A 21,856-nucleotide genomic window follows, 5' to 3' on the forward strand; every position below is an offset into this window, starting at 1 on the left:
AGAAGGAAAATCCCAAGAAGAAGTTTCATAAGAAGAAAGGTCTTATGGCAACCTGGGATGAGTCAGAAGATGATTCAGACTCTGAAGATGAGCAGGCTAACTGTGCGCTGATGGCGACAGAAGATGACGGATCAGAATCTACATCAGAATCAGATTCTGAAGAGGTATTTTCTGAACTTACTAGAGATGAGTTAGTTTCCAGTCTAACAGAACTTCTGGAATTCAAGTCTCAGATTAGTCTCAAATACAAAAAGCTGAAAAAGCTATTTGAATTTGAAACAAAGAAGCTTGAGTTGGAGAATTCTGAATTAAAAGAAAAACTTTTAAAATTATCCAATAATGTTGGATCTCCTTCTGATTCAGAAAAATCCACTCCTAGTCTAAACCATATTCTGAAAGAATATGATTTAAGTTTCAGGAAGTTCTTATCTAGAAGTATTGGCAGAAGTCAGCTAGCTTCTATGATATATGCTGTGTCTGGAAACAAAAGAGTCGGCATTGGTTTTGAGGGTGAAACCCCATACAAACTTGAACCTGTTGATGAAATGAAAATCACATACAAGCCATTGTATGATCAGTTCAAGTATGGCCACTCCCATGATATTAGGCACACTTCACATGCTCAAAGTTTTCACATTACACACACTAAGAAGCATGTGACACAACCTAGGAAATATCATGAAACTCACATTAAGAATTATCATGCTGTTCCTCCTATTGCTTACAATGTTAAATCCAAGTTCAATCAGAACTTGAGAAAATCTAACAAGAAAGGACCCAAGAAAATGTGGGTACCTAAGGATAAGATTATTCCTATTGCAGATATCCTTGGCTGCAAAAAGGACAAAGCACAACATGTCGTGGTACCTGGACTCTGGATGCTCACGACACATGACAGGAAGAAGGTCTATGTTCCAAGACCTGGTGCTTAAGTCTGGAGGAGAAGTCAAGTTTGGAGGAGATCAGAAGGGCAAGATAATTGGCTCTGGAACTATAAAGTCTGGTAACTCTCCTTCCATTTCTAATGTACTTCTTGTAGAAGGATTAACACATAACCTCTTATCTATCAGTCAATTGAGTGACAATGGTTATGATATAATTTTTAATCAAAAGTCTTGCAAGGCTGTAAATCAGAAGGATGGCTCAATCCTATTTACAGGCAAGAGGAAGAACAACATTTATAAGACAGATCTGCAAGATCTTATGAGTCAGAAGGTGACTTGTCTTATGTCTGTTTCTGAAGAGCAGTGGGTCTGGCACAGAAGATTAGGTCATGCTAGTTTGAGAAAGATTTCTCAGATTAACAAACTGGATCTTGTGAGAGGACTCCCTAATCTGAAATTCAAATCAGATGCTCTTTGTGAAGCATGTCAGAAGGGCAAGTTCTCTAAACCTGCATTCAAGTCCAAGAATGTTGTTTCTACCTCAAGGCCATTAGAACTCTTGCACATTGATCTGTTTGGCCCAGTCAAAACAGCATCTGTCAGAGGGAAGAAATATGGATTAGTCATCGTAGATGATTATAGCCGCTGGACATGGGTAAAATTCTTGAAACACAAGGATGAGTCTCATTCAGTGTTCTTTGATTTCTGCATTCAGATTCAATCTGAAAAAGAGTGTAAAATCATAAAGGTTAGAAGTGATCATGGTGGTGAATTTGAGAACAGATTCTTTGAAGAGTTCTTCAAAGAAAATGGTATTGCCCATGATTTCTCTTGTCCTAGAACTCCACAGCAAAATGGAGTTGTAGAACGAAAGAATAGGACTCTGCAAGAAATGGCCAGAACCATGATCAATGAAACCAATATGGCTAAGCATTTCTGGGCAGAAGCAATAAACACTGCATGCTATATTCAGAATAGAATCTCTATCAGACCTATTCTAAATAAGACTCCTTATGAATTGTGGAAGAATATAAAGCCCAACATTTCATATTTCCATCCTTTTGGATGTGTATGCTTTATTCTGAACACTAAAGATCATCTTGGTAAGTTTGATTCCAAAGCACAAAAATGTTTCCTTCTTGGATATTCTGAACGCTCAAAAGGCTACAGAGTATACAATACTGAAACATTGATTGTAGAAGAATCAATCAATATCAGGTTTGATGATAAGCTTGGTTCTGAAAAACCAAAGCAGTTTGATAATTTTGTAGATTGTGATATTGATGTATCAGAAGTTGTTGAGCCAAGAAGCAACGCATCAGAAGCAGAGCTTCTCAGAAGCAAAGAATCTGAAGATCAAGTATCAGCTTCTCTGGAGAATCTAAGCATTTCTGAAGAACCATCTGTCAGAAGATCATCCAGACTCATCTCTGGTCATTCAGAAGATGTCATTCTTGGAAAGAAGGATGATCCAATCAGAACAAGAGCATTCCTTAAGAACAATGCAGACTGTCAATTAGGTCTTGTATCTTTGATCGAGCCAACTTCTGTTGATCATGCTCTAGAAGATCCAGACTGGATAATTGCTATGCAAGAAGAACTGAATCAGTTTACAAGGAATGATGTTTGGGATCTTGTTCCTAGACCAGATGGATTCAATATAATCGGTACAAAATGGGTCTTCAAAAACAAGCTCAGTGAGAAAGGTGAAGTGGTAAGGAACAAAGCCAGACTGGTGGCTCAGGGTTATAGTCAGCAAGAAGGGATTGACTATACAGAAACCTTTGCACCAGTGGCCAGGTTAGAATCTATTCGTCTATTAATTTCATTTGCCACTCAACATAACATCACTCTCTATCAGATGGATGTTAAGAGTGCCTTCTTAAATGGTTATATAGATGAAGAAGTTTATGTCCATCAACCTCCTGGTTTTGAAGACTCTATGTCTCCTAATCATGTTTTTAAACTAAAGAAATCGTTGTATGGATTGAAACAAGCTCCCAGAGCTTGGTATGAACGCTTAAGTTCTTTCCTTCTGGATAATGGTTTCACTAGAGGAAAAGTGGACACTACTCTCTTTTGTAAAACCTTTAAAAGGGATATTTTAATTTGTCAAATATATGTAGATGATATTATTTTTGGAACATCTAATGCTACACTTGGAAAGGAGTTTGCTGAGTCTATGCAGGCTGAGTTTGAAATGAGCATGATGGGAGAACTCAAGTATTTCCTTGGAATACAAATAAATCAAACATCAGAAGGAACGTATGTTCACCAAACCAAGTATGTGAAGGAACTTCTGAAGAAGTTTAATCTTCTAGACTGCAAAGAAGCCAAAACTCCTATGCATCCAACATGCATCCTAGGTAAGGATGAGGTAAGTAAGAAGGTAGATCAGAAGTTATACAGAGGTATGATTGGATCTCTTCTATATTTGACTGCTTCTAGACCTGACATTCTGTTCAGTGTTTGTTTGTGTGCTAGATTCCAATCAGATCCTAGAGAATCTCATTTAACTGCTGTTAAGAGAATTCTAAGGTATCTGAAAGGTACTACTAATGTTGGCTTAGTTTACAGAAAATCTAAAGAATACAACTTAGTAGGATTCTGCGATGCTGACTATGCTGGAGACAGAATTGAAAGAAAGAGTACTTCAGGAAGTTGCCAATTTCTTGGAAGTCATTTGATCTCCTGGTATAGCAAGAAGCAAGCAACTATTGCTCTATCAACAACAGAAGCAGAATATGTCGCTGCTGCTGGTTACAGTACACAGATGCTCTGGATGAAGAGTCAGCTAGAAGATTATCAGATATATGAGAGTAACATTCCTATATTCTGTGATAATACTTCTGCTATATGTTTATCTAAGAATCCTATTCTTCATTCAAAAGCTAAACATATTGAGATTAAACATCATTTCATAAGGGACTATGTTCAGAAGGGTGTTCTATCTTTAAACTTTGTGGATACAGACCATCAATGGGCTGATATCTTTACAAAACCCCTGGCTGAAGATAGGTTTAAGTTCATTCTGAAGAACATCAGTATGGATTTATGCCCAGAATGAGAAGATAAGAAGTTCTTATGTATGAGTATCTTCTGAAATGAAAGTGGATTATTTTTTAATCAGAAGTTCTGATTGAAATCTTTTAGTAATTATGATTCGGTTATTACTAACGTTTCATTGTCTAAGTTGATTCAGAATCTCTTTAAAAGCAAAACAGCTGTAACTGGCTATCCAGATGGTAAACACGTGTTCACTATTCCTGGACAAGCGTGCGTGCAGTTGAGGGGACGTCTACTTAGGTAATTGTGCAAATCACGTCTTTTGTCATTATTATCTCTCCTCACGTCACGTAACATTAAATGTTTTTCATCATTTACTCTCTTTCAGTTTTCTTTTTATATTCTTCAAACGTTTCTTTTCCCTCTTATATTTCTTCAAACTTAGCCAATGCTGAGTTTCGCTCCTTCATGGCAAGGCAAGCTACAAGCACTGACGGGATTCATGATGTTCTGGCGCGGATTTTGCGTAGGCTAGGATCTTAGTCTTTGGTCTTAGTAGTTTTCTTTCCTTGTTGCATCTGCTTGTTAAACATCTTCTCATGTAATATCTATTGATTATCAATGAAAAGTTTCTTTGTTTTGCATTTCATTGATTTTGTTTGTCGTTTTATACATCTGAATCTTTTGATATATTCTTTTTGATGTTATGACAAAAAGGGGGAGAAGATAAATGATAAATGATTTGATTAATCTATCAGTTGCTGGGTAAAAGACCCCACATTTACTAACAGAAGCTGCAAGCTTCATATGTTTTTAAGTTGTGTTGCTGCAGGAATCATTCAAGACCAACATGAGGAGCAACAAGATGAATCAAGTTCTTGGATTCTTGAAGCAAGCTGAGTGCTATGAAGCTTCAGAATCAGAAGCAAGAAGAAATGATCAGAGATAGCTCTTGGAAACTGAAGCAAGCTGAGTGCTGTCAAGCTTCAGAATCAGAAGCACTGATAATAGAATTTGATCCATATTTGTCTATTTGTTCTGAAAAAATTCTATTTGCTCTGATACATTATTTTAGCCTATATGGCTCTGATACATATCATGTGTTCTAATATACATTTTATGTTCTGACTCGTTCATGCTGACTTTTGTCGTTTAGTTTTTGTTCTGTAACATTTCAGGATGTAGAGATGCTCTGATGATGCTCTGGTACATTCAACAATGTTCTGATACAAATCTAGCATGAAGTGATGTTGGTAGAAATTCAAAGCTCTGAAGCTATCCGAGGGAAGCAGAAATCAGAAGCTGTGAATGTTCTGAAGATCAAAGAAATTCAAGTTCTGAAGATGTCCTAAATGGAAGCAGAAATCTGAAGCTGTGAATGTTCTGAAGATCAAAGAAATTCAAGTTCTGAAGCTGTCCTAAATGGAAGCAGGAATCAGAAGCTATGAGTGTTCTAGGGATCTAAAGAAATTCAAGTTCTGAAGCTGTCCAATGGAAGCAGAAGTCAGAAGCTATGAATTCTCTGAAGACAGAAGCTTATGTGATCGTCTCTACCGAAATAATCAGGGAAGTCTTTTATTAAAGTTCTTCGAGTATTTATTTCAGGGGGAGATTGTTAATCTCAGGGGGAGATATATTCACATGCTTATGCTATAGCTGTGTAATTTGTCTTTTGCCGTCTGCTCTTTCTGATCGCAAATTCATATCATTTATATATGTTTTTGTCATCATCAAAAAGGGGGAGATTGTTAGAACAAGATTTGTTCTTATCAATTATCTTAGTTTTGATGATAACAATAATATGAATTTTGCTTAAGATAATATGGTACTCTAATCCAATGCAATTTCCTTTTCAGGAAATATATAAAGAGTATGCATAATTCAGCGCTCAGAAGCTTTGTCTCAAAGGGTTCAGCATGCAACATCAGAACATGGTCTGGCAAGACATCAGAAGATGGTCGAAGCAGAATCAGAACATGGGTCTATGGAAGCATCAGAAGAACATGAGATCAGAAGCACTGAAAGTCTGATGGTATCACGCTCAGAAGCACTTCAAGGTCAGAAGATCAGAAGATGCTTTGCACCAAGCTGTTTGACTCTGATGATATTCAAACGTTGTATTCACAAACATCAGATCAGAAGGAAGTACATGTGGCAGGCTACGCTGACTGACAAAAGGAACGTTAGAAGCTATTAAAGGCAACGTCAGTAGACACAGCGTGAACAAGGCTCGAGGTAGTTGACAAAAGCGTATAACATTAAATGCGATGCTGTACGGAACACGCAAAGCATTAAATGCACTCAACGGTCATCTTCTCCAACGCCTATAAATATGAAGTTCTGATGAGAAGCAAGGTTAACGATTCTGAACAAAACAACTCATATTAACTTGCTGAAACTCTGTTCTATTCAAAGCTCAGAATCTTCATCTTCATCAAAGCTCACTACATTGCTGTTGTAATATATTAGTGAGATTAAGCTTAAACGTTAAGAGAAATATCATAGTTTGTGATTATAGCTTTTAAGAAGCAATTGTAATACTCTTAGAATTGATTACATTAAGTTGTAAGGAACTAGAGTGATCGTGTGGATCAGAATACTCTAGGAAGTCTTAGAGGTTATCTAAGCAGGTTGTAACTAGAGTGATCGTGTGGATCAGAATACTCTAGAAAGTCTTAGAGGGTATCTAAGCAGTTGTTCCTGGAGTGATCAGTGTGTGATCAGAAGACTCTGGAAGACTTAGTTGCTGACTAAGTGGAGAACCATTGTAATCCGTGCGATTAGTGGATTAAATCCTCAGTTGAGGTAAATCATCTCTGCGGGGGTGGACTGGAGTAGTTTAGTTAACAACGAACCAGGATAAAAATAACTGTGCAATTTATTTTTATCGGTCAAGTTTTTAAAGCTACACTTATTCAAACCCCCCCTTTCTAAGTGTTTTTCTATCCTTCAATAACCGGTTACTCTCAGGACGTAACCCGTTACGGTGGTGTTTTCGCGATTAGGGAAGTGTTGTTCGTCATGCGTAACGCGTTATGCTGTAGCCTTTTTGAAAAATAAATGATTTTTTTGTTAGGCGTAACGCGTTACACTATTTTCGTAACCCGTTACACTTAAGGTTTTCTGGAAAAAAAATTAACATTTGCATGGACGTAACCAGTTACGCTATTTTCGTAACCTGTTATGCTGTAGCTTTTTGGAAAAATATTTTATTTTCTAAAACTCATAACTTTCGAACCGTAAGTCCGTTTTGAGCGTCATTTTATGCATTGGAAAGATAATTTAATTTTCTATCTAATAAAATAGCTTAAAGAGAAGTAGCTTGATTTTATTTTAAAAACCCGGTATTTTATGGTGGTGAATTATACTTGTATGCATAAGTAATAAATGTATTTATGCGGTGGCGTTGCGGCAATGTATTTGCTATGTTGATGTTGTGTTTGGTGTGATGTAAGTATTACATGATTGTTGAATGGTGTTAAAATATGAATACACTATTCGGTGTTATGTTTGTGAGTTGGTTATGATAATGATGTTTCATTTTAATCGGTATTGTTTTTGGTGAGTTTATACATTGTGTGCATATATTGATGAATGTGACAATGTGGTAATATGGTGAGGATATTATTGTGATTATTATGGTGATGAATGATTTGTTTTGAATGATGCTGAGACATGTACATACTTTATTGGTGATGATAATGGTGAGTTATGATGAGACGATGTCGTTCATCGGATCGGTGATGTTGTAAGTATGTTATATGTGTGCATTCATTCATAAATCATTTTGGTGGCTGAATCTAGGTGATGTGTTGGATCAGTGGAGGGCATAACTCCCATTCTGTGGAATTTGTGCCGGCAGGGCTGTATCTTGGTGATGTTTGGATCGGTAAGATGGGTTAATCCCATGTTGATACCACATGCATAGTGTCAGTACATTGCATATGCATATTGTTATAGCATGATTTGATGGTTTCCAATGTTATATTTTGGTGATGTATCTATTGTTGTTTTTTATGAATAATTTTCTGAAAAATCTGAATATATTACAATTGGATGAATAATAAACTTATGATATGTTATTATTTATGGACTCATAACATTTGTTAATTGCGAATGAGACTCACACTTACTGTTGACATTTTTCAGATTGAGGAGTAACGGCTTTGTGCTTTGGTGAGGATAGCTCGTAGAGTAGTCCTTTTAGTTACGCCGTGTCTGTGTCATGCTCTGGTCTTGTAAAACTGGGGAACGTTTGCTTTAGAGTTATTTTCATAAACTCTTGTTTTTAGCTGTTTGGTTTATTCTGATTGGATTACGAGTCCATGGCTCTTTGGTGATGATTATTAATTGTTTTGAGTTATTCAGATTTTGAAACTTTTCCGTTGTGATAAACATGTTTACTGAATAATGTTGTTTTATGTTCCTCAAAAGGCATGACATGATTCAATGTTTTAATTCTCTTAGAGTTGTAATGCCCTTGTACATGTTTTTACTCTGAATTTATTTAATATTTCGCGGGGGTTTAGAAGGGTGTTACATCGTCTGACACGGACACCCGTGTCAGGACCCCTGTAGCTTTCATATTTCTTTTGCCTATGCACTTTTTGCATTGATTTATTCCGATTTCTCCATCTGAGCCTAAAAACACTAAAAAACAAAACCAAAGCATAAAATGAAGAATAAAGCAATGAAACGCTTAACGACATAAATCAAAGATAACTTAAATAAACATGTAAAAACCACTGAACAACCACCCACAACAATGAAACCCAAAGGTTGAAAAATTATCAAGTCTCTAACCAAGTCCACTTTTAATCAAGAGAGTACACAAGTGAAACCCAAAGAAAAAGAACCATAAAAGGTGGAGGAGAAAACAAGCATGCATCACTAATCAAGTTAACAAACAATCAATGCATAAGATAAGTGTCAAAGCATGTAGATGGATGAAAGAGATCCTAGGTAAGTATCAAATCATGTGTTTAGATATATAAAATAAATATCAAAGTCTCATGGCATCACATAAGAAAGTAGCTCACAAGTTGTGTCAAAGTAGTAAATGAGTCAACACTTGTTCAAGTAACAATCATGTAGCATTTAAGATTAACACATGGCATACAAAAGCATGGGGATAGGTCATGGGGCAGTAGAAAAGCACACATTGACAACCCATTTTGTTTCACAAAGAGGTTTGGGAATTAGAGAAATCAACATCAAGAATCATGTACTATAATGACCCTCCATCACGATAGAATTCCTAACTAGGTTTACTAGCAAGGAGATGGAGATTAGATAAAGTGGAGCCTCAAAGAACACCAAGTATAGTCAGCCACAACACTCAAATTATAGGTCCAAGACCTCATGGTATCTCATGTTATTCAACAAGTTCAAACCAAAACAATTATTCACCTAACATGTATCAATTAGGTTAAACAAGTGCCAAGAAGACAATCCAATTTAAAAGCATGCTTAGCATGGATTTATTCAATAAAATCCAGAAAAGGAATACCTATAAGAGGTGTCAACACATATAATATTTCATACCAAAAGTATCTCACAAGTTTACAAGTCAAGCCAACAAGTATGTTTCAAAAGTTGGATAAAAAACCACATTTTTATCATGTTAAAAGAATGACTTGAATAAGGCAAGAAAGGATGGTTTAAAAATCAAATTATAGGTCAAATAGAATCCTTAAAGACCTCTCATTATATCAACAAAATTGTTCAATTTATTTGCACAGGTGCATTACCTTCAAGTGGTAACAAACAAACAAGTATATCCGCAAATGGGAGAAGAATCGAGCCTCAAAGACTCACACAATTGAACAAGAAAAAATTATTTTTTGGACTTGAAATTTTAAAATCAATATCATACATGAAGCTTATGATTGCCATTAAAATTTGAGTTCAAAACTCAATCATTAAGACCTTCAATCAAATCAATTAAGAAAAGGTAGTAAAAAATGGCAAAATTGGTATACATGCAAGAAAATGGCTTAGTAAAAATATCAAAATAAATGGGAAAAATCAACAAACATATTGACAACCATCTTAACAATATATAGGATTTAAAACACATTTTTTGCATATTTTCATTTGAGCCAAAACTGAATTATGAGTCAAAAGTTATGGGTTAAGCAAAATTGAAGTAAAACTAAAATTTGCCTTGGCCAGGGTGCATTAGCAAGTCAGCATTGAACTAAATTTAGTGCGGCGCACGCTTGGGCCTGATCAGGAGAGGTGCAGAAAATGAGATATGTTAAGCCCAAAACAAAAACATGCATTGGCGTTTAGTAAATGGGGTGTATGAAATCAGCAAAAATGCGTTAGCTCAATTATTAAACAGTTTTTCGTGGCCCAAACCTCTCTCCATACTATCATATTTTTATAACCTTTTATTATTTCCAAATCTATAGCCTATACAAATATCAATCTTTATGTGACATGAAATAAAATACAACATGCATCAATGATTTAGGTTTAATTTTAAGTCACTAAATGACAAAAGAAACTCCCATCCAATCAGTAAGCAACACGCAATATTCCACATCCTCTCAAATTCAAACCAAATAAAATAAAATAAAAAGAAAACATTGAATGTTCGAGCCAATACCAAAATGCCATGTATAGGAAAAGAATAAAACCCATATCACTAGACGCCGGAGCTAGGGCTCCGGTCGTCTTTTCCGGCCAAGCCCTCCAGCGGAGCTAAAACAACATGTCCAAAAATTCCAACCATGACCACTCTCCCACTAAAAATCATGCAGAGAATCCAGATCCGTGTTAGTTTTCAAATACAACCCCTCTAACATCAAAATCAAGTGACATTCAGTATGCCCTAATTTCTGAAAGTTCAAGAAACTTATTCCAATCAATGTAATCCATCATCCTACTCACACATACTAAGATTATAGCGGCTGAAACACATGAATACCAAAGAAATGCAAAAATAGAAGAATCATGGGCATTCATCCACCTCAAGTAGTTGGTACTAACCCAGCCTCCGGTGGCGGAGCACAATCAGAAATGCACATGCCCTAATATCATCATCTAAGTATGTAGATAAGGGTTATGAATCTTACCTGGATAAATCTTTAATCAAATTTCTAGAAAACTCTACAATGCTTCCACTTTCGATGATGATAATTGCTTCAAGATTGTTCCACTTCATTGTAAGGTAAACTTAGCTCGCCTTGGAATCAGTAACCTTGAATAGAGGTGATGAAAGCTTTGAGGAGCCAATGAGAAATAAACTTAGATTCCCCTTAAATCTCTGGAAGCGAGCTCAAGAATGTTGAATACCTCTAAGGAATGAAAGAAGATGATTATGGAGGAGGAAGGTGAGATTTGATGATGCTGAACGGAGAGAAAAAGTAAGGGTGATGGTGATACACTGATGAAAGTTAGAAGATGATGATGAAGATGAGACTTGACAGTTGTTGAGAGTTGGTTAGGGTTATTGGAGGTTGCTGGGAGTTTAAGATTAGAGTGAAAAGGGAGAGAGAACAATGAAGGGGAGAGAGTGTGATTATGAAAACTGAGAAAAGAAAAATGAGCGTGAGAGTTAAAAATGTGAGGTTTGGCTTTTTATATTGAAGTGAATGGTGTATGATGGAAGTGAGTGCAGCTGATAGTTACTTTAAGACGAACAAGCTTGTGCATTTGAGGAAATCTCTCTATTGCCTCTTATGTAGCAGAGCTGGCTTGGCCATTCGGAGTAAAGGCAAGGTGATTCTTTCATGTAAGTTGTAGCCTAACATTTTATTTTGATATCCCACGCAGATGCAACCAAATTCAAGCTTATGACATCAACTTCCCCCGCGCGCATCTCACTCCTCACCTTGTTATTTGGCATGAGCTTGGTATCATGGTGAAGAGGAAACAGAGGAGAACAAGATTGGTTTTGGGAAGTTTTTGAGATGGAGATTGTAAGTATATGCAAATGAGCCTCAAACTGTGTGGCTTGTGACAGGCTACGTGCGAGGGCAAGAGCTGGGTATGACTTGGAATTGCAATAACTTCAAATGGTGGAATTTATGGCCCTCTATCTTTCTAACCAATTGCCCAAATGTTTAGTTCTTGGATTCATATCAAAGATGATACATGATAGAGCATATTTTATGTTGGACTTTCCCTTTTTGGCAAGCCTTTATTAACCAACTTTCCAAAATTAGCAATTTTGATCCAAACTTTAATTTTCACGATTTTTATGACATTTCTTGATCAAATTTCATCAAATATCCACATTATGAGTATTGACCCTAATTTTTACCAAATTCTTGAAAAAGTCAACTGTTGACTTTGCGCACTAGATGAACTCCTTGACTAATTGTACTCGATATTGACTTTAATCACTGAACAATCACTAAACTCAATGGAATAACACATGATGGACCCCTTGACACCTCATAATATATCCTAACACTTAAGTATAAGTCTTGATCAAAAAGTCAACCCCCAATTGACTTTGATCAAGAAACCCTAATTTGAGGCCAAATGAATAAATAAGGCTTGTAGCTTGAACAAGATATTTTAAATGTGATGATTGTGAATCTCTATCTATTGAGGAGACTTGATGAAAGTATTGTGGCCGAATGAGACATCGACTTCCCTCTTTTGCTCAAATAGACTCTCAAAAGAAGATCCTATCTTGGTAACCTTTTGGAGAAGAATCATGGATGAAATGCATGTGATTAAGACCTAATGGAATATGCATATAAGTATGATCCAAACCTCTTCTAGGCTACAAAAAGGAGAGAAAATTTTGGGGTGCAACACCGACCACAACTCTATTTGCATTTATGGCAGCATCAATTCTAAATATCGATAAAGTGCCCACTATTTTTGTGTCCACCTAGTCGTACTACACAATATTCGATTGATCTCGAAGATACAAATGGGCTTTCACATCAGCATCGTTGGGCTCACACCCATCGGTCTTTAGGCGAAGCTAAATACAATCTTTAGCGTGTTCTCTCCAATCAATTTTGATTCTGCAACAGAACACAAAATATTTGACTAACTACGCTATTAAACTAAAAATAAAAAAATAAAATAATATTATAATATTTTTTTATTAATGTTTACTTTTTCAAATATGTTAAAAAAAATATAGTTCAAACATTACTTGAAATAACGTATAACTATGAATTATGAGCTTAAAAATCTTAATAGTTAATTTATCAAACATAATTAACTAAAAGCCCTCTAGATAATTAACTAAAAGCCCTCTAGATTGTCACTACTTATTTTTTACTAATCAAACTCAATTTAATTTGAACATTTAACATTATTTATTTCTTGTGATTTATAATAACGGATGCACTTTCCTTTAATACAAACTGAAAATTATATGACAAATGGAAGAAAAACTTTTATTTTGTTATATATTTTTTATTAATCATTGGTGAAATTTTATTATTATGAATTCGAAGTTAAAAAAAAATTTGGGTACTTAATAGTTTTTGTTGATTATCGATATATTTAATAAAATATATTTAAATTTTTTTATTTTTTAAATAAATTATAAATCCGGAGTTTCTAAAATAAATGTTACATTAATAATAATTATTTTTTTTAAAATAATTGTCTTTTGAAATTTCTAATGTATTTTTAGATTGTATCTTTCAATTACATCTTTAACTAGTACTTCTAATTTATTATTTCTCACACATTACATTAATGATAATTAAAATACACCAATAGTAATTAAGAATAAGTTTGATAAATCACTATTATCTCTTTCATTTATATTTTTTTTAATCTGTGTAAAATTTCTACCATAACACTTATTTTATTATCTCTTCCATGAATGATAATGGTTGGATATCCTACCAAATTTAATGGATTCAAAATATATTCAACATAAAAATAATTAAAAACCAATAATAATGGTGGTATCCTACCAAATTCAATGGATTCAGAGTACTCAAAATATATGTATTAAATGCATTGAAAATATAAATAATTTACATTTTTTAAAGAAGATTAGGTGTATTCAATGCATTGAATCTAGAATATTTTCTTAATTTGGAATGCTTAACCAGTGCTCCTGGGGCACTCGTTAGCATAACCCTAAAAATAATTAAAATTTTTAAATATATATATATATATATATATATATATATATATATATATATATATATAGAAATTTAAGGTTGTCATGACAACTCTATCCATATGTTATTTGATATTAACTCTAGGCATGTCATTTTGATATCAACTCTAAACACAAAATAATAATAATAGTAATAATTTATTCGACCACCATTATTAATAATAATAATAATATAAATAAGAGAAAAAGGGATATCTATTGAGCGTGTAAAATATTTTTACACTGTCAACCAATCACAACCATGTATCCAATTAAAATACAATTTTAATTTAAAAAAACTAATATGACTTGGCAAAGATAAGGATTTTGATTGGATGTATGTGTAAAGTTAATTTACACTGTCATTGCACTACCTTTAAACTCTAAAAATAATATATAATAATAATAATATAATATTTAGCTGATAATAATAATAATAATAATAATAAAATAATAATAATAATAAAAGAAAATAATAATAATATAATAATAATAATATTAAATTACCACTATTATATCTTGTTACTCTAACTCTCACTTTTTTATATATAAAATATTTAATTCTAAAATTAATAGCCAATAATAATAATAATAAAAATAATAATAATAATAATAATAATAATAATAATAATAATAAAAGAATTGATATAAAAAGTGAAAATTGAAAGAAATAAAATTAAGATATGGGAAAGATAAAATAATACAAAAATTTAAAAATGAGATGGATTTTTTGGATGACAAATAAAGAATTCCACCTGTTATGCTCCTCAAGTTCAATTTTGTATGCAAATTAACTTTTTAATTTTATATTTAAATGAAAAATTGAATAATTATTCATACAAAAATCAAACAAATATCTCATTTATCTTATCAATGTAATTCTCACATTTTTATATAAGAAGTCCTTGATTCTCAATTTAATAGCTAATAATAATAATAATAATAATGTAACTTTAAAATATTTTTATTAGCTTTTATAATTTTATATAATAAAAAAATAGTGTGTCTTAATAAGTCATTATTAAAAAATTCTCTGTAAAAAATTCTCTAATTTCTGCATTTCAAGTTTCCATTTTTTAAGAAATTTAATGTTTCTTAATTTTATGCTTAATTCTTAATATTATTTAAATAATTATGAAAATAAAGATCAAATCTAACAAGCCCCTATTTTTTAAACATATTTTTTAAAATTTTATCCATTTTTTATACGAAGCCTTTAATTTTCACTTTAATATCTTTAAAAATACTTGTCATTTCTATAAATTTCTCAATTTAACAACAATGTAACTATTAAAACATTTTCCCCTTAACTTTAATAATTGTTAATAATAATAATTAATCATTATTATTATTTTTATTATTATTATGAAACCTTAAAAAGTCCTCGAAATTTCTATTTAATATATTTTAAAGCATTTGTTTTATTAATTTTATAATTTTAATTATTATTAATATATTATCACTCTTTCAATTATTTGTCTATTTTCTTAACTATCTATCTTCACTCACACGACTCTTTTTATATAGATTTAAAATTTTTTTTTCTTTACCATCATGCAACTAAATATATATTAAATTATATCAATCACTTTTCTTTTTATTCATTGTCCTTTCTTTGTAATTTTTAATTATTGCGGTGTTTTGTAAAACTTTCATTGTGAGCTCTATACTTTTTATTTATTTTTTAACATTAAGTGTCAATATTATGAATAATATTTGCATTATAGAATCTAATATGAAGTTTTTTTTTTCATTGCATATCAACATCAATATATATGGGAAAGATTGTTTAACAAGGACTTCTTTTTTTCTCACATTTCTATTATTTTTTGTAACTCTCAATTAGTATTACTAATCATTTTTGTGTCTTCAATTACTATTACAAGAGTTATGTATATATTTTTTAATTAAAAAATAATGATAAAGAATACGCGGACTCTTTAATTTTATAATGTAATTTAATTCTTTTTTTTTTATTTTTCTCATAAATTTAATATTTTCTGATTTATGTGTTAGGTTAATGACTCAACTTACTATATTATATTAATTTACTGAATATTTTAGACACACTCTTTTATAATGATTTACTTAAGTATCAATATAATTTTTATTTGTAATATAATCATTATTATTTCATTTTGATATGTATTAAATTCAATATTTTACTCTATCACATAAAAGTGGATTGAGATTTTAATTATTTTACTTGCAATTATCATAATACTCTTTTCTTATTAAAATATATTACATAGCAAAGTTGGAATCTAAATATGGTGTTATATCCATATCAAACATCTTGAACTGTAATTGATCAATTTAATAATAAAATCAAATAGAAACAGAAATTTACATTTACATATACATGCAAAAGAATCTACATATATAATGATATGATGACTTTCAAGAGAAAATCAAACTTACGTAAATTTTCAAAAACATATTTTATTTTTTTAATTAACTACTTTTTCTATTTTTAGTTATTTAGTAGTCATTCTAATTTACATCTCAATATTTTTTATTTTACTTCGGTTTCAAAATTTTTTCATTATCTTTACTTTATACAAATTTTCATATTAAAATAATTATAAGACTATTAATTATATAATGAATGATTTAGAAAAATATTTATTATAATTATTACTTTAATAAAAAAAATCAATTTATGGTACACATGTATTTATTAAAATATTTTCAATTTTATAATTTATAGAAAAAAACACGTATGTCAATCTTTTAAATATTTATTTTTTGGTTATAATCTATTAGAATATTAGTACAAGAATTATAAACTCAATTTGATATCTAAATTAAAACTCGGATAATAAAAGTCTTTTTAATTCGGTTGATACATGAACAAAATTTTCTTGATTATATGTTAATAAATATTAATAATATAAATAAAACTAAATATATAGGCGTAAGAACATAGAATAAGTAGATAATTTATTCAACAACTATAAATAATAATTTAATTTATTAAAAAAAAGTACATTGTTATATTGAATTATTTCTTCACAAAATAAAATTTTAATGTAATTTGTTTTACATTCCTAATAAATTATTATATACAAAAATTATTTTGTCACAGTTTTATTAATTCATCTTAAAATTTGAATTTTTTAAAATAAAATAGTTGAATAAATGAATTACTAAAATATTTTTCTATTTTTTTCCAAACTCCTCATATTTCTCAATCTCGCCTTTCAAATATTTTATTAATTTTTATTACTTCCAACTAATATTATTGATAATTTTTATAGCGACTAACTAATATTCTTAATAATTTTTTAACTTCATTTACTATTAAATTTATATTAAAAAGTGATATATGAAAAATAATATATACTATTACTTTTATTTATCAAAATTTAACTGATACATGATTTCTAAAAATATAAACATAAAAATAAATGATATATAACTTCTTAATTATGCACACAGCCGCGCATCACGTAGGTCACAATCTAGCGAATGATAATGAATGAGTATCCTATCAAATTCAATGGGTTCATAGTATTCACCATAAAAATAATTAAAAACAAATAATAATGGGTGAGTATCCTATTAAATTCAATGGATTCAAAGTATTCACCATAAAAATAATTAAAAATAAATGATAATTTGTGGGTATGCTACCAAATTCAATGGAAAAATAATTAAAAACAAATTATAATGGGTAGGTATCCTATCAAATTTAGGGCTGGGAATAGGCTAGGCTGGGTTAGATTTCATAAAACCTGATCCTAACCTACAATAAACTTATAAGAGTCTGGTCTATGGCCTACTATGGACTCTTTTTTCAGCCTGACCCGATATTTTTAAAAGTCTGGCCTAACTTGAAAGCCTATTTAAAAATCTATTTCTCATTAAAGTTTTTAATTAATTCATATTACTTAAGAAGTCTTATAAGTCGGCCTATATATGAATATTTAGGTCTATCTATTTAACATTTTTCTAATTTATATGCATATATAGACCAACCTATTTAGCATTTTTTTCTAATATATGTGCATATATAGGCCAACCTATTTAGACTATTTTTAATATTATAAAAATATAGGTCGGCCTGTAAGGCTTCATAGGTTTTTTTAATAGCTTAAGTCTGGCCTATATAATTAAATAGGCTTTTAAAAAAGCCTAAGCCTGACTTTTTATCAAATAGGTCCGGCCTGACTTTTTATTAAATAAGTCTGGCTTGGCCTGGCCTACCCTGACCTTAAATAGACAAGGCTATAGGCCCCTGTAGACCGGCCTGGCCTATTCCCATCCCAAATCAAATTCAATAAATTCAGAGTATTTACTATAAAAATAATTAAAAACTAATGATAATGGGTGGTATTCTGCCAAATTCAATTGATTCAGAATATTCATCATAAAAATAATTAAAAACTAATCATAATAGTGGGTATCCTACCAAATTCAATGGATTCAGATTATTCACTATAAAAATAATTAAATATGAATGATAATAGATGGGTATCCTACCAAATTTAATGGGTTCAGAAGAGTATTCACCATAAAAATAATTAAAAACGAATGATAATGGATGAGTATTTTACTGAATTCAATGGATTCAAAGTATTCACCATAAAAATAATTAAAATAAAATTATAATAGATGGAAATCCTACCAAATTCATTTTATTCAAAGTATTTACCTTAAAAATAATTAAAAAGAAAGTTCAATTTGAGTATAATCCAAATTCGAAAAACCCAAAATCAAATGTTCAGTTCTCAAAACTTGTATTTGACCTAATTCCCCAAATATTCCCACTCACACTCATCGAGACATCATTGAATTCTTCAATATGAAAAGAAAAAGAAAGCCTCTAAGATCAAAATCAATGATGGCTATGGCTTCTTCTTATTCTTCCTCCACACAAACTAGGAGCAAAACATTAGATATGCTTTCAACAAATCATTATTTACCAGATGAATGTTGGGAACGTATCTTCAAATTCCTTATCAACCATGACACCATCGACAACCATCGTCGCTACATTCATTTGAAGTCTGTTTCCATGGTATCCAAACAGTTACTCTCCATCACAAATCATCTTCGATCATCTCTCACGATCTATAATCCAACATGCCAACTCTTTTATACCCTCTTCCGTAGATTCTCCAACATCGCCTCCCTCAACCTATCCTCCTACTATGGTGACCTCAACCCTGTTCTTATCCAAATCTCTCGTTTTCAATTGAACATCACATCACTCAATCTCTCCAATCAACTAAAAATTCCAGCAAAGGGATTGCGAGCTTTCTCCAAAAAAATTACAACTTTGACATGTCTCGTATGTTCCAACATTGGTACTCTGTATGAAACCGACATGTTATTCATTGCCGATCGCTTCCGTTTCCTTGAGGAACTTGACCTCAGTAACCCTAGGGAGTTCAAATTTGATCGAAACTCCATATTTCTCTCCGCAACGGCTCTTTCATTGGCACTTTCTAGAATCCGTAAAGTTAATCTCTCTCATGATAATGTTTTCTTTCAATTATCAGTCTTTTACTTATTCAAGAACTGTAAGTTTCTCGAAGAGGCTACCATTATTGACTACTGTAGAATCCTGAAGATGGCTTCTATTGTCCTCCAAAGACCAACATTGAGGTCTTTATCCAATTCGAATTCTAAGAGTACGACATCTTTTGAGAATTTTACTTCACATTTCATTGCCTCATTGGTAAGTTTAAAGAGTTTGACTTCTCTTGATTTATTCGCTTGGAAAATATCAGATGAGTTGTTGTCCTCTATAGCAAGGGAGGGTATTCCTTTGACTAAGCTTTTCCTCCATAATTGTGTCGGTTATAGTTATGCAGGAATTTTTTGTTTGTTATCCAAGTGTCAAGGTATACAATATTTGGATCTTCAAAAGGCTGATTTTCTAAATGATCAACATGTCATTGAGTTATGTTTGTTTTTGGGTGATTTGGTGTCTATAAACCTTAGTCAATGTAACATGCTAACAGAAGTTGCCTTGTTTTCACTCATTAGAAATTGTCCTTCACTTATTGAGATCAAAATGGAATGGACATCTATAGGAAAAGAGAGTGTAGAGAATTCTAGTTCTTTGATGGATTCTATTGTAAACTATCAACTAAAGTCTCTCTATTTGGGTCATTGTCCAGAATTAAGAGATGAAACTGTCATAATGTTTTCTTCCATTTTCCCTAGTTTGCAGCTGCTTGATTTGAATTCTTGTCAATTTATATCTGACCAAGGTATCGGTCAAGTTTTAAAGGGATCTGGTAACATTAGACATTTGAACATATCCAATTGTTCAACAATGAAGCTACTTGTTGGAATGGACTTTGAAGTTCCAAAATTGGAGGTGTTGAATTTGTCACTTACAAGGGTTGATGATGGAACACTTTATGTGATCTCAAAGGGTTGCTCTGGCCTTTTGCAATTATACCTTGAAAATTGTGATTGCGTCACAGAGAAAGGAGTGAAACATGTGGTAGAAAATTGCACACAATTGAGAGAGATCAATCTACAGGGTTGTGATAAAGTGCGTGCTAATATTTCATCGATATTATATTCAAGCCTATCTTTAAGAAAGATAATTGCTCCACCACGTTTTCGTTTCAGTGAAAGAAAGATGAAACTCTTCTCGCGTCATGGATGTCTTGTTTCCTAGCATTCTCAAAGTGGTCTACCCAAGTTCAAACTCTTAAACGTAAGATTCTTTTTTATTTTACTTCTACATTATATTTACTTTTATAAGATTTTCGTGTCATACTTATGGTATTCCTAATTAGCAACATGATTTTACATACTTTCTGCAACACACTTGCACTTTTTTCTCATATGCTATTTTACTCATCTGGGTTTTTTGTGTCTACGTAAGTTGGGATTGTACATTAGAGTTTGACCTAACTCATCCTTATAAAACCGATTGGTAAGTTAAGGAGTGTCACTCTATATAAACTCTTTCAATGCTCTATCTCCAACTAATGTGGGACTTTAGGATCTTCTTAATACACCCCCTCACGCCCAACATTCTTTTGGGCTTGGTGCGTGGATATTAACAGTGGACAGCCCATAGTCCGATCGATAGGTTCTGATACCATATTTGAGTTTGACCTAACTCTTTCTTACAAAATCGGTTGGTAAGATGAAGAGTGTCATTCTATATAAACTCTTTCAATGCTCTATCTCCAACTAATGTGAGACTTTAGGATCTTTCTAAAATGGTATCCTTATTGCAAACTAGGAAAACATCTAATATACTGGTTGTATGTTCACTAACTCTCAACATGCTTAAATGCATTTATTTTTTGATTTTTTTTATAATTATCTAAAAGAATAAACATAACTTTTTCTTTTATGATACAGTTTAAAATGCTAAGAAAAGGAGAAAAAGCAACTGTCAGAGAACATTACAAATTTAGATACGCAGAAGAGGGTAGAGGTTCATCCAATAATTTTTGTTTTGTTTTGTTTGAAATATGAAGCTATCGAGGCAAAGAAGATTTAACTTTTTTTCACTCTCTTAAGTAAAGCAAAATGATCATCTACTTTTATCTTTTAAATTAAAAAAAAAAATTGCTATGGTCCATATGTTAGTTTTATATTTTACAAATGCTATAGTTATGGGTTAAAAAGGAGTTGCTAAAGTTAAAATTTCATGCTACATTTTATGGAGAATAAGTAGTCCATACTTATTTTAATGCCTCAATTATCCAATTACTTTATGTAGTTTTGTTGTTCCGTCTTTCCTACAATTATGAATTCTTAGAATCATAAGTTTTTGGTATGATTTATGTAATACATTGTTAATAATGATAGCAAGGACCATATCATTTAAGTGGTACATATATTCTACGGACTAGTATCAACATTGAAATTTCAAAAAATTATTTAA

At 31.7% G+C, this 21,856-nt stretch overlaps 1 pseudogene; it reads left to right on the top strand.

Moving 5' to 3' along the window:
• The first annotated feature begins 18,832 nt into the window (after positions 1–18,832).
• On the top strand, positions 18,833–20,715 carry LOC131625407 (F-box/LRR-repeat protein 16-like; annotated as a pseudogene).
• The last annotated feature ends 1,141 nt before the right edge of the window (positions 20,716–21,856 follow it).

This window comes from Vicia villosa, unplaced genomic scaffold, assembly GCF_029867415.1.
Source record: "Vicia villosa cultivar HV-30 ecotype Madison, WI unplaced genomic scaffold, Vvil1.0 ctg.000212F_1_1, whole genome shotgun sequence".
Classification (NCBI taxonomy): Eukaryota; Viridiplantae; Streptophyta; class Magnoliopsida; order Fabales; family Fabaceae; genus Vicia; species Vicia villosa.